At 43.4% G+C, this 13,476-nt stretch overlaps 1 long non-coding RNA gene across 2 annotated transcripts; it reads left to right on the top strand.

The window, feature by feature from the left end:
• Positions 1-3,609: 3,609 nt before the first annotated feature.
• On the top strand, positions 3,610-12,147 carry LOC147579204 (uncharacterized). Of its 2 annotated transcripts, none has more exons than XR_015253137.1 (3): positions 3,610-3,745; positions 6,638-6,863; positions 11,981-12,147. It is a non-coding gene; the product is annotated as an uncharacterized LOC147579204 (long non-coding RNA). The 2 variants fall into 2 exon arrangements; XR_015253138.1 differs by lacking the exon at positions 11,981-12,147 and adding an exon at positions 9,166-9,652.
• Positions 12,148-13,476: the final 1,329 nt, after the last annotated feature.

Genomic DNA, 13,476 nt, shown 5'->3' with positions numbered 1-13,476 from the left:
GTTTGCATTCCTACCGACAGTGAAAGAGAGTTCCCCTTTCCCCACATCCTCACCAACACCTGTTGTTTCCTTTGTTCTTGGTTTTAGCCATTCTGACAGGTGTGAGGTGGTATCTCATTGTAGTTTTGATTTGCATTTCCCTGACGATGAGTGATGTTGAGCATCTTTTCGTGTGTCTGTTAGCCATCTGGATGTCTTCTTTGGGAAAATGTCTATTCGTGTCTTCTGCCCATTTTTAATTGGATTGTGTGTGTGTGTGTGTGTGTGTGTGTGTGTGTGTGTGTGTGTTGAGTTTTATAAGTTCTTTGTATATTTTGGATACTAACCCTTTTTGGATATGTCATTTGCAAATATCTTCTCCCATTCCATAGGTTGCCTTTTAGTTTTGTTGACAGTCTCCTTCACTGTGCAGAAGTTTTTTATTTTGATGTAGTCCCAATAGTTTAAGTTTCTTTTTGCTTTTAATACCCTTGCCTCAGGACACATCTAGTAAGAAGTTGCTATGGCTGATATCAAAGAGATGGCTGCCTGTGTTCTCCTCTAGAATTTTTATGGTTTCAGGTCTCACATTTAGGCCTTTTATCCATTTTAAATTTATTTTTGTGTATGGTGTAAGAAAGTGGTCCAGTTTCATTCTTTTGCATGTAGCTGACCATTTTTTCCGACATGACTTGTTGAAGAGACTGTCTTTTTCCCATTGGCTATTCTTTCTTGCTTGCCACAGATTAATTGACCCTATAATTAGGGGTTTATTTCTGGATTTTCTATTCTGTTCTATTGATCTATATGTCAATTTTTGTGCCAGTGCCATGCTATTTTGATGATTACAGCTTTGTAACTATTACTTGAAATCCAGAATTGTGATGCCCCCAGCTTTGCTTCTCTTTTTCAATATTACTTTGCCTATTTGGGATAGCCAAATATGAACATTATGATTGTTTGTTCTAGCTTTGTGAAAAATGCTGTTGGTATTTTGACAGGGGTTGCATTAATTGTGTACCAAAGATCACTTTGGGTAGTACAGACATTTTAACAATATTTGTTCTTCCAATCCATGAACATGGAATGTCTTTCCATTTCTTTGTGTCACCTTCAGTTTCTTTCATCAGTGACTTATAGTTTTCAGAGTATAGATCTTTCATTTCTTTGGTTAGAATTATTCCTAAATATCTTATTTTTTGTGCAATTGGGATTGATTCCTTGATTTCCCTTTCTGCTGCTTCATTATTGGTGTATAGAAATGCAACAGATTTCTGTACATTGATTTTGTATCCTGCAACTTTGCTGAATTCGTGTATCAGTTCTAACCATTTTTTGGTGGAGTCTTTGGGGTTTTCTATATATAGTATCATATCACCTGCAAATAGTGAGAGTTTTACTTCTTCCTTACTGATTTGGATGCCTTTTATTTCTTTTTACTGGCTAATTGCTGTGGCTAGGACTTTCTAGTGCTACGTTGAATAAAAGTAGGGAGAGTGGACATCTTTGCCTTGTTCCTGACCATAAAGGAAATGCTCCCAGGTTTTCCCATTGAGGATGAGATTAGCTGTAGGTTTTTCATATATAGCCTTTACTATGTTGAGGTATGTTCCCTCTAAACTTACTTTGTCGGGGATTTTTACATGAGTGGGTGTTGTACTTTATCAAATACTTTTTTCTGTCTCTATTGAAATGATCATATGGTTCTTATTCTTTCTTTTATTGATATGATATGATGCATCACACCAATTGATTTGCAGATAATGGACCACACTTGTATCCCGGGAATAAATCCCACTTGATCATGGCGAATGATATTTTTAACGTATTGGTGAATTCAGCTTGCTAGTATGTTGTTGAGAATTGTTGCATCCATGTTCATCAGGGATATTGGCCTGTAGTTCTTACTTTTAGTGGTGTCTTTACCTGGTTTTGGTATCAGGGCAATGCTGGCCTCATAGAATGAATGTGTAAGTTCTCCTTCCTCTTGTATGTTTTGGAATAGTTTGATAAGGATAGGTATTAACTCTTTTATTTTCTCCCGTGCTGAAACATATCCCAAGCATGGGTTCAGCAGTTGATAAAGTCATGGTTTGGGCTTGGTTGCTATCAATCTGGAAGCTTCCAGGTCCCAGCTCCTTCTTCCATCCTGCCCCTTGTCCCATTTCCTGCCATTAACATGTATGTGTGTGGAGGGGAGGCTTTTATGGCCTAAGGGCTAGAGGCTGAGCTAGAGGAGGAGGAGGACAGGGGGGCTGGTGTGGTCTCTGTTCCTGCCCAGGACCCAAGGAACAGAGAAGTCCCTTCTTTCCACCACTACCCCTGCAAATCTGGGCCCTGAGAGACACTGGTATTCATTCCACACTGTGAATGTGGGCCAGGATGACCTCTGAGCTTTCCAAATGGCTCCTTGAACACCTATGGTGGAGTGGGTACCAGGGGAGGAAAGGAGGAACAGGATGTTGACTGAGGCAGACCACAGTGATTGGTCTGTGGAAACGTGTGAGGTGTCCCCTTGGACCTACTTGGAAGTGACTGGGGCACTTTAAAAGAAAGGAACCAGCTCCTTCTGTTACTTTGATAGATTGCATTTACACATATATACATATATATGTACATATGTATATAATATGTAATACATATGTATAAATGTATATGAGTGTATATATGTATATATCATGTAAATAACATAATATACATTATGTAACAAATGCTATAACATGTTATGTATTACATTACATGTCGTACATTGTATCATATCAGATAGTATTATTTGTCCTCTATTCAATTTAGGCTTATATGGTGGTACATCCAACACTGTATCTTAGGATAAATAGGCAATAAATATTTATGAATATTTATGAATGAAAAACCATAATTTTTAGGATGTTAAGTTCTAATGACTTTATGTATTAGACATGCAGAAAGAGACATTGGGTGAATTTGTCTTTTTGCTTAATTTCACATTAAAAACTTTGTTATTCTAATTTCCATAACACAAATTACCAACAAAATAATTAAAATTTTTTTTTAAGTTCCTCTAGAGTGACATTGTTTTCACTACCATCTGTTTCTACTTAGTTATGTGCTATCCTCTACGTTCTTTTTTGCATTCCTTTTTGTTATTAAAAATGGGCAAGGGTTTTGCAAATTAACTTTATTCTCTCTATAAAGCAGCTGCTCTTCATAAGTGAAAATAGAAATGACAGGGTTTTTTGGCAACATCTCAAGGTTCCAAGGCGTGCTAAGTTTAAGGTGTATGCCCAGAACCAGACCCTGAATGTCACCTGGGGGAGGAGGGAGTGAGAGGTGTCCTAACCTGACGCCTTCATGCAGGCTTCTATACCAAAGTGCCGCAGCCTGGATGGCTTGTGAACACTAGAAATTTATTTCTGAGATTTATAGTCTGAGGTCAAGGTGTCAGCAGAGGCCCCTCTTCTGGTCGCAGACTGCCCACTCCTCGGTGTGATCTCTTAAGGCAGAAATAGGGCTTGTGAACTCTCTGGGGTCCCTTTTATAAGGGCACTAATTCCATTTATGAGGTCATAATCATCAAGGTGATTATCATCACATTGTGGGTTAGGATTTCAACAGATGAATTTTGGGGAAACACGTTCAGTCTATAACACCTGAGTCTTAAAGAATCATGAAAGATGGAAACTCACGGCAGCGTGGTTTTGCTGACAGACGAAAGGTTAACATAGACCCCAGAGGAATCTCTCCCATTGGACCAGAGTCCCACAGAACAATATTTCATTGCAAAAATGTAAGAATTTGGGTTTCAATTTAGAGGAATATTTTTTTCTTACTCCTTGAGGGGCACTTACCAGAATGTGTCTTCACCGGACAGGTTTATTTAAAATAGTTCAGGTATGTGGGGTGCCTGGGTGGCTCAGTCGGTTAAGTGCTGACTTCGGCTCAGGTCATGATCTCACGGTTCATGAGTTCGAGCCCCGCGTCGGGCTCTGTGCTGACAGCTCAGGGCCTGCAGCCTGCTTCGAATTCTGTGCCTCCCTCTCTCTCTGCCCCTCCCCTGCTTTCTCTCCCTCTCTCTCTCTCAAAACTAAATAAACTAAAAAAAAATTTTAAATAAAAAAATAGTTCAGGTATAGTTAATCGGTTGCTTAGTGACTTGACAATGGAGCTACATCTGAAAACATCTTGATGCTACAATTAGTGATTGCCAAGTTAGAAGGAGAAAATTCACGACTGCAAAAGAGAGACTTGCTTCTGTTGATAAATGAAGTGAATGAACACCTGTGGAAAACAAGATTTCTAGTTTGTAAGTGCCACTTAATCAGTCATAGTAATGAAACCGTCTCTGAAGAGCACTGTATCCTTCCCCAAAGGGCTTTTTCTGTACATTCTCTCATTAAATCTGCTGATTTTACTGAAGAGCATCCTGTAGCAAGAACTTCTATAAACCTATAGTTGTTCACTGGCTGTTTCCTATGTGCTGGGCACCAGGGCAAGCACTTTGCATGTTGTCCACCCTGCTCTGACGCTGCCTCATGAGATAAAAGCTCTATTGTCCCATATTCCAGGTCCCATGTTACAAGGCTCACACAGCACATTGCACCAGGAGAATTCATCAGTGCCTCTATCATCTCTGGCCTATGCCTTTGATATTATCCTTTCAATATTATTTACCCCATCACATTCCAACTATTTCTAAATACTACTCTTCCTTCGTTGGTTGTTGGATCAAATACACCTTATTAGTTTAAAAAGAATCTTTCAGGGGTGCCTGGGTGGCTCAGTCGGTTGAGCGTCCGACTTCGGCTCAGGTCATGATCTCACGGTTCGTGGGTTCGAGCCCCGCGTCGGGCTCTGCGCTGACAGCTCAGAGCCTGGAGCCTGCTTCGGATTCTGTGTCTCCCTCTCACTCTGGCCCTCTCCCACTCGCACTCTGTCTTTCTCTGCCTCTCAAAAATAAAGAAATGTAATAATAATTAAAAAAAAACTTTTAAAAAGAATCTTCCCCTCCGGTGTCTGCCTGTCTTTCATTGGGGGAATCCTACGTGAATACCTGCGCACTGCAGGGGTTCTGGGTACCCCCCCCCCCCGGGCTTGTAGCCTGGTGCCACCACTTTCTAACTGAGCAAGTGACTTTACTTCCCTGTGCTTCCCTTAGTAAAATTAGGGGAATGGTGGTGTATTTCATGAGGTTATGTGAGGGGAGAAAAAGACAGTACCTAAAATGGAATAAAATAGTGCCTGATGTAGTAAATACTCAGTAAACATTAGGTCTTCTAATATTACTGTTCCTATTGCTGTCATTGATTCCCAATACTTTCTCACATTTGCATTTTTAATTAAGTCTTTTCTCTAAATCTATTCTGTCTCTTATCTATATTTATATTAGATATGTTCGTGTAATATATATTCATATTATGTACATCATTTACATCTATAAAAATAGCTTGCTGTCTTTCCCACCTTCTGCCTCTAAACTTGTTACTCATCTGCAGTACTGAGTACTGAGTACTGAGTACTGAGCGCTGCAGTACTCTTTGCAACCTTTCCTGACCCGCACTCCCTTCGGAGACGCCACCAAGCTTCGTGACTTCCATCTTTAATATCACTCGTGGCACTCATTACAGTTAGTTGCTTCCATATCTATCTCCCTAATAACTATGGACTCATTAGGATCAGGGACCGTGTCTTATGTATCCTTTTAATCTCAGTACATTGCAGATTTCCAATTATTTTCAGTTAACGAATGGATGACTGAATTAACAATGTTTGAGGGGTGATATTATTCATTTTTGAAATGAAGTCTACACAACAGAGCAAGAAGAGGCTTTTAAAAATAATTAAGTCCATTCCCTCCCTTCCCATTATCCCTTCCTTTGGAGCCGGGGAAGCAGAGGTACAAAAGGGTAGGACTCGCCTAACGTCACATTGATAGTAAGCGGCCAGAGTATGCGTGTAAAGTGCTCGGCCCTTGGCAGACAATCAGAAATAGTTGCCAAGGGCGCCTGGGTGGCTGACTCAGTTAAGCATCTGACTCTTGATCTCAGCTCAGTCTTGATGTCAGGGTCATGAGTTCAAGGCCCACGTTGGGTCTCGCGCTGGGCGTGAAGCCTACTTAAAAAAAAAAAAAAAAAGAGTTGCCAAACAAGAAATCCAAATCTTGCGTCTTTTTTACTATGTTTCGTCCCTTTTCATCATTAGTCATTATATCAGTGAAGATGCTTTTAGCTACATACAAGTGACAGAAAATGCAATTCAGATTGGCTTAAATAATTGGCTCCTTTGATTTGAAAAGCTTTCTGTGTCTCCGTGTTGCCTCCTGCAGTATGAGGTTTATGCTAAAGCTGCCTTCTTCTTAAGGGCGGCTGCCACCTACCCTCAGGGCTGTCTGCTTGGCCATCCACAACCAGAAAAGAGAGAAAGCGAGGGTGAGGGGACAGCTGTGGATGGGGGTGGGGGTTACGGATATGGTGGGGAGGTTTCTTTTGGCAGGGATGAAAATGCTCTAAAATTGTGGTAATTGCTGCACAAATGTGTGAGTATCCTAAGACCCATGAAATGGTATACTTTAAGTGAATTGCATGATAGGTGAATTATCGCAGTAAAGCTGTTTTGTTTTTGTTGTTGTTTTTAAAGCTGTTTTTTTTGTTTTAAATGAGAAAAACGGGGCTTCACTTGACAGTTCATCCTCTGGCAAGACCCAAGACATTTTGTGTGCCCTTAATAGGAATTTAAGCTTGCTTTAGCCCACGTCATTTGTAATCGTCAGAACGACACGAACGTGGACATATTGAGATGCATGGCCCCACTGTGCATGAAGTCTGAAGGTCGTCAGAAGAGAGGAGGAGTCGAGGACATCAGGGACACTCCTGTACCTGAAGAGGATTCTGATAGAGCTCAAGCATCAGGTATCCCTGGTCCCTTTGGCTCCCCTCCTTCCAGCATGGTGGGCAAGTGGGGGGAGTTCACTTATGTCCATTCTAAGCAGTCTCCTTGGCTGCTCACTTTCCACTGGTTCCTCTGTCGTCCTCTGCTCTCGGTCCCAGGCCACTGCCTGCTTTCCTGCTCTTTACAGCCCGAAACTCAAGGACCCCAGTCACTCTCAAACAAATGTTGCCACCCTCGCCAGGGCATTTGTGGAGGTGTGGTAGTTTCATTTCATTTGTGGAGCAGGTAGTTAGGCCTGTTCTAACAAATGGTCTCAAAGCAGGTTGCTTAAAACAGCAGCAATTTACTCTTTCACAGTTCAGGAGCCTGGAGGTCTCGCATCAAGGTTTCAGCAGGGTTGGTTCCTTCTGGAATGAATTCCACGCCCGCTCCTAGCTTCTGAGGCCTGTGGGCCATGCTTGCTGTTCCTGGCTAATGGGTCTCTCTAATCTCTGCCTCTGTCTTCACATAGGCGTTTCTCTTCATCTGTATGTTTTCCTCCTTCCCGTCTGTTATAAAGGACACTAGTCACTGGATTGAAGGCACACCTTATCCAGGGTAATCTCCTCTAAAGATCTTTGCCTTAGGTATACCTGCAAAGGTTTACTCCAAATGAGATCACATGATGAATCTCCAGGGGGGCATGAGTTATTGTAGGACACTATTCAACCCGTTACCAAAAGTGAAGAAACACTTCCATTTGGGGCTATCCTCTTTTGCCCCGCTACAACGTCACTACTCACAGTTACGTGGACTAATCAGATTTTGCTGAAGTCTTGGCGAAAGTAAAAGGGAGCTAGAGCATATAAAGGGAAAACAACTATATGCTAACTGTGATTTTTTGAAATAAAAGATTCCTCTAGAAATCAAACCTTTCATAGCCATCACACGATGAGTAACAGATCTTCCACCTCAGGCCCATGAAGCATGGAGGAGGGCTCCCTTCTTCAAATGTCGATGGTACAGCTGTCCCTTCAATACTCCAGGGATTGCCCTCACCCTAGGGACCTTCCCTTTCCCCAGCAGGTAGTTCAGGGGACCCAGTCATCATTAATCATTTTCCTAAGTCTGAGTTATCTACTACTAGAGTCACCCCATGGGGGCGAGTCCAACAGGATGGTCCAAGGTAGGGTTGACAACATGGAGTACAGTAGAAAAATTGGGACTAGGCACAGCACTCCATACCCAGTTGCTTTTGAAATAACACCACCCTTGAGAGTTACGGCTATGCCTCTTTCTTTTTCTAATTGTCTCCACATCTCTCAAGCATAGTTTCCCAAAACAATGGGGTTTGTAGTCATTTAGGTACTGTGAGAAGAGGTTCATTACTGAGCCATATATCCCTTAATATAAAGGCCAGAGTAAGTTTTTAAAGGTGATATACTTCTACAATCCTCCCTTACCTTTTCTTGGGGGTAGTGGAGATGGTGGTGGTTGTGGTAGTAGGTGATATAGGTGAGGGGGACAGTGGTTCATTGTCCTATCATACGACCAAAGTCATTTCTGATTAGAGATCACTTATAAATCACTAGTCTTATTTCAGACGTAGTTCGCTTCCAAATTTTAAGTATATTCTTGCATACACAGGGCTCACAAAAGTACCATCTATTCATGAAACACACTAATGACTTTTATGTGCAGCCCAAACAAATAGTATTGGCCAACTTCTTGCTTCCCATTATCCTGAAATGTAAACAGAACCAAGATTTTATGTGTTATGGTCTCTATAATGTTGGAAATTCCTACACACGTATCAGCAGAATCTTTCAGGGCACATCTTCTTGGGTTAGGCCAACACCTTTCCTACTGAGGCCAAGGGGCTTCTTGGCCATATCTCTAATCCTTTATTTTCCCTTACCTGCTTCTTGTATTTAATTTCTGGCCTGAATTTTTATTGGCTTCGGCTTTATTTCCTGGAACAATTTCACTGTTACTGTTTTTGTTTCATTATGGAATATTTCATTCCTATGAAAATTATGGAGACATATAACAAGCAACCATTGTTCGACTTAAACAAATGTCAATATCTTGCATGCTTTGGGGTTTTTTTTTAAATAAATAAAACATTACGGATTCATTTGGGACCAGATAGGTGCAGGGTTTCCTTTCTTTTTTGTAACCTTCTTACTTATGTTAGTGTTTTAAAATTTGGTTAAGAGAAATTTTATTTTAAGAAGTAGCTAAGTTTCTTCAGAGAATGTTTTTCTTTTAAATGACGGGAAAGTGAGTCCTTTGGATGGTGGATTCTGGCTGTTTCCATCCTAACCTTTTCTCATCCCGCAGCCCCTCCTGCCTGTCTCCTGCACGCCGTGGCTTGATTACTCCACCGATGACTCCTTACTTCCTATCTTCAACCCAGGTCTCTCTTTGGAATTCCAGACTTGTACATCCAGAGGTCACCTTGTTGTGCCACAGACCCTTCCATCTTAACATAACCCAGCAAACCCGTGATGTCCTCCAACTGCTCTTCCCCATCTCAGTGGATGGCACCATCATTCATGCGATTAGGCATCTCGGACACCTACATAACTGTGGCGCTTTATTCTTCGTTACTTCTCTAACTCTGTCAGCACGTCCTACTGATTCTGCCTCCTCAAATAGGTATTACACTTACGGACTTCTCTCTTCCTCTGTGACCACCACGCTAGTCTAAGGTGTCATCTCCTGCTCTCACTGTAGCAATAGCTTCCCAACTATCCTCTTTCTTTCCTGGGGCCTCCAGCAGGTTCTCCACACAGCAGCCAGAGGAAGATTTTCAGAACACAAATCTGGTAAGACCCCATCCTGCTGGACTTTGATTCTTTTTTTTTTCAACGTTTATTTATTTTTGGGACAGAGAGAGACAGAGCATGAACGGGGGAGGGGCAGAGAGAGAGGGAGACACAGAATCGGAAACAGGCTCCAGGCCCTGAGCCATCAGCCCAGAGCCCAACGCGGGGCTCGAACTCACGGACCGTGAGATCGTGACCTGGCTGAAGTCGGACGCTTAACCGACTGCACCACCCAGGCACCCCTGGACTTTGATTCTTAAGATGAAAAAGAATGCTGCGTGGTCAGGGTAGTCCGGCCCAGGCTACTCCTCTCAGCCTCTTCTGTGACCCTCACTCTATGCCCCAGCAACTAGGCCGTGAAAGCAATATGCCTAGGGGCATCCGGGTGGCTCAGTTGGTCAAGTGTCCACTTTGGCTCAGGTCATGATCTCACAGCTCATGAGTTCCATCCTGGCAATGGGCTCTGCTGTCAGGACAGAGGCCACTTTGGATTCCCCATCCCCCCACTCTCTCTGCCCCCTCCCCTGCTAGCACGCAAGCTCTCAGAAATAAATAAACATAAAAAAGAGAGAGAGAGCAATATGCCTATTCTTCTACCCACAGCCTCTGCATGTGCTGTTGTTCCCTCCTTATGAAGTACTCACCAATTTATGGGGTTAACTTCTGTTTATCACTTAGATCTCAACTCACATGTTATGTCCTTAGGAAACTTCCCTGACCCCACCCCCCCCAATCCGAGTCAAGTTTCTTTAATGTCTGTTTGTATCTTTTCCTCCTGGGACTTTTCTCAGATATAATAATATGCTCTCTTGTTTATTTGATTAAAATTGATCTTCTCACCTCTCCATCCCCTACAAATATATTGTAAGATCTGTGAGGACGTGAATAAATAAGTGAATCTCAAGCTATGTGATTTATAGGTAGCCTCGTTGGGACCATGCGGAAACAAGCATGATAATGCCGATAATAATGTTGTGGCAGTCAGGGTGTCCATTGCTATGATCTCTCCTTCCTCTGTTCCAAAAATTACATCAAGGGGCACCCGGGTGGCTCAGTGGGTTACGCGTCTGACTTAGTCTCAGGTCATGATCTGAAGTCCGTGAGTTCGAGCCCTGCGTCAGGCTCTGTGCTGACAGCTTGGAGCCTGGAGCCTGGGTCGGATTCTGTGTCTCCCACTCTCCCTCTTTGTCCCTCCCCCACTTGCACCCTGTCTCTCTCTTTGTCAAATATAAATAAACATTAAAAATTAAAAAAAAAAATAAATGAGGTGTTTCAAAAATAACATCAGGCCATAAGCTAATGATACCACTTGTATAATAAGATAAAGGAGAGAAAAGCTCCTGGCATAAGATGCTTGATGAGAGATAGACTATTAATTTTTGGTATCTTAGCGAAATGTAAAGAGCTGTGAATCCAAATTCCTGTTGTACCTCTTGAGTGTTCTTGGGGCATCAGCCAGGAGTGACAAATGCTAGCCTCAGTGTCAGCCTCTCAAGCGACAATATGCTATCTTCTAAGTGAGTTGTAATCACTAGAAATGATACATCCACAGCGCCTGTACCATAGTAAGAGTAGGTAAATATTTGCAGACTAAAGAAACAACTTAATGCATCAATTAGTGAGAGTGAAACACCCTAATAGCAAATGCTCAGTGAATGGAAACCATAATAAGATGACAAAATGACGGAAAGAATGCTTTCTTGTAAGAAAAAGGAGGTGGCGAGCCGATGTGGGAATAAAGGATTGAAAATCGGTGGAGGGCAATCAATCCTGGACAATAATGCAGAAGAGGTTTCGTTTCCAGGCCGGGTGCTTGAGCAGCTTCACCGTGTTAACGGATCTAGGATGGGCCGACACCCACAGCCGGCTGTCTATCACGCAGTGTTACCTGATGTCCATAGGCAGCTATAGACAAAAATGAGTGGAGAGCCTCACAAAGGAAAGGATGAGCTAGAGACAGAGAAGCGGAACCAGGAGAGTAGGGTGGGGAGGTGGGGCGGGGAGGCTGGGGTAGGTCAGAGAGGCCAAATGAGGAGGCGGTGGTCAGAGCTCCAAAGAGCAGTTCGGATGGCAACAAAACCACATTCTCTGTATCTAATGATAGCCATACGAAGGTCAAGGATGACTTTGGCAAAGCCCAGTTTTCACCAAAGCGGGGGTGCGGGAGGCAGAAACAACTGAGCTGGGCGGTGAGTGGGCGGAGAGGAATACAGGCAGGGAGATTCTTTCAAGAAATGTGTCCCGAATTGGCAGAGGAGAGACCGGGTGGGGTAGTTTGAAGGGGTGGCAGGGTTGAGAGAGGGGTTTTTTGTTTATTTTGTTTTTAGGTGAGGAGGCGTGGCATCGTTACAGCCTGAGAAAGGAATTGGAAACAGTGGCCTGGAGAAAGAGAGGATAATGAATAGGTTGCAGTTCTAAAGAGGCATCAGAATGCCAGGCCTGCCGTCGTCAACCCCGTGGTACACCCCAAAGTAAAAGAAAATGCATTCTTGGTCTCCCTCCTCCATTCATCCGTATGGCCCTGGACCCTCTCCCTTGGCCTCTGCTTGCACTTACATTCTTGACCTCCTGCTGCATTGCCCTGACCTTTTGCTTTGCCTCTTATTTTCTTTAGCCTGCTCTCACCCTCAAGATCTGATGACTGATTTAGCTTCCCTGGCGCCCGGCCACTGTTCCCCTTGGCCGCACTACTTGCCTTCACCCTCAGCTGTTGCAACTCTTGGCCACCCTGAGGAAAGGCCCTGCCAAGCCCCACTCCCTGACTCGTCCACGTGGAGGAGAAGGGTTTCCTGGGGGAGCTCACATCAAGAGGATGAAATCTGGGTGCAGGGGAAGGTGAGCTTTGAGGCTGGCGGGGAGGTGGGGAGGGAGCCAGAGGAATTTCCCCAGGAGGGTGACTTCAGCCTTCTCTTCAGTCTGATTCTGTACCATTCTGGCGTGTTTTGTTTTGGTTTGGTTTGGTTTGGTTTTTACCACGAGGATGTATTATGGAAAAAGCACAACTTTTGTTTTTAAAACAAAAACTGATAAATGAGGGGGAAGGAAGTGTGTTCATTCATTCATTCACTCATGCATTCATTCAACAGATACCTTTTGAGCCCCAGGCGGACCATGTGCTGGCCACACTGGTGAACAGGCTCCATCCCTGATCTCAGGGCGCTTGCCACTGGGCAGGGGAGATGTGCAGACATTAAGCAAATAATTACTCACCTATTTACGTCAGTGCAAAAGTTGGGACTCTGGGAGGGTTGGGCCCTGAGTGCTACTGCTTTCACTGAAGGGTAGGAGCCAAGGTCATTTGCTCAGAAAGGAGACGGAGCTGGGTAGGGGGCTGGAAAGCCTGCTGAAGATTAGGAAGAAGTGTTGCAGGAAAGGGGTCGGGGGGAACGTGTTAACAAGAGCAGAACTGTGCATACTTTTTGCTTTGAAGGTTTCCAGATTCAAGTGCCAGAACTTGATTGTAAGCTGGCCATGTGTGTCACATACTTGCTTTCAAAAAGCAAATCCCTTTTCTTTAGACTCTGTTAGTCATCGTTCTCTTTTTAACATGGCCAGCAACGATCTCCTTTTGCAGAAATATCTTCTCTTCACAGTGACCGTACTAATAGCCAATCTGGGTCTTCAGGACCGTTAAGTGACAGGATAGATTTTTAGATTAAAAACAACACAACTGTGTCCTCATTAGATTCTCGAGAGTCCTTCATCCCTCCCCACTGGGCTTTGGCAAACTCGGAACCGTTGGCTTCCCAGGGCATTGGCACCTGCTTAAGCCTCAAAAGTATATTACCAATAAATTGACTCCAGCTTTACCTAGCATATTTAA

The sequence above is a fragment of the Puma concolor genome, chromosome B4 (assembly GCF_028749965.1).
Source record: "Puma concolor isolate L17-30 chromosome B4, mPumCon1.1.hap2, whole genome shotgun sequence".
NCBI lineage: Eukaryota > Metazoa > Chordata > Mammalia > Carnivora > Felidae > Puma > Puma concolor.
Note: the sequence above shows the minus strand (reverse complement) of the source record. Positions and strands in the feature narration are given on the sequence as shown.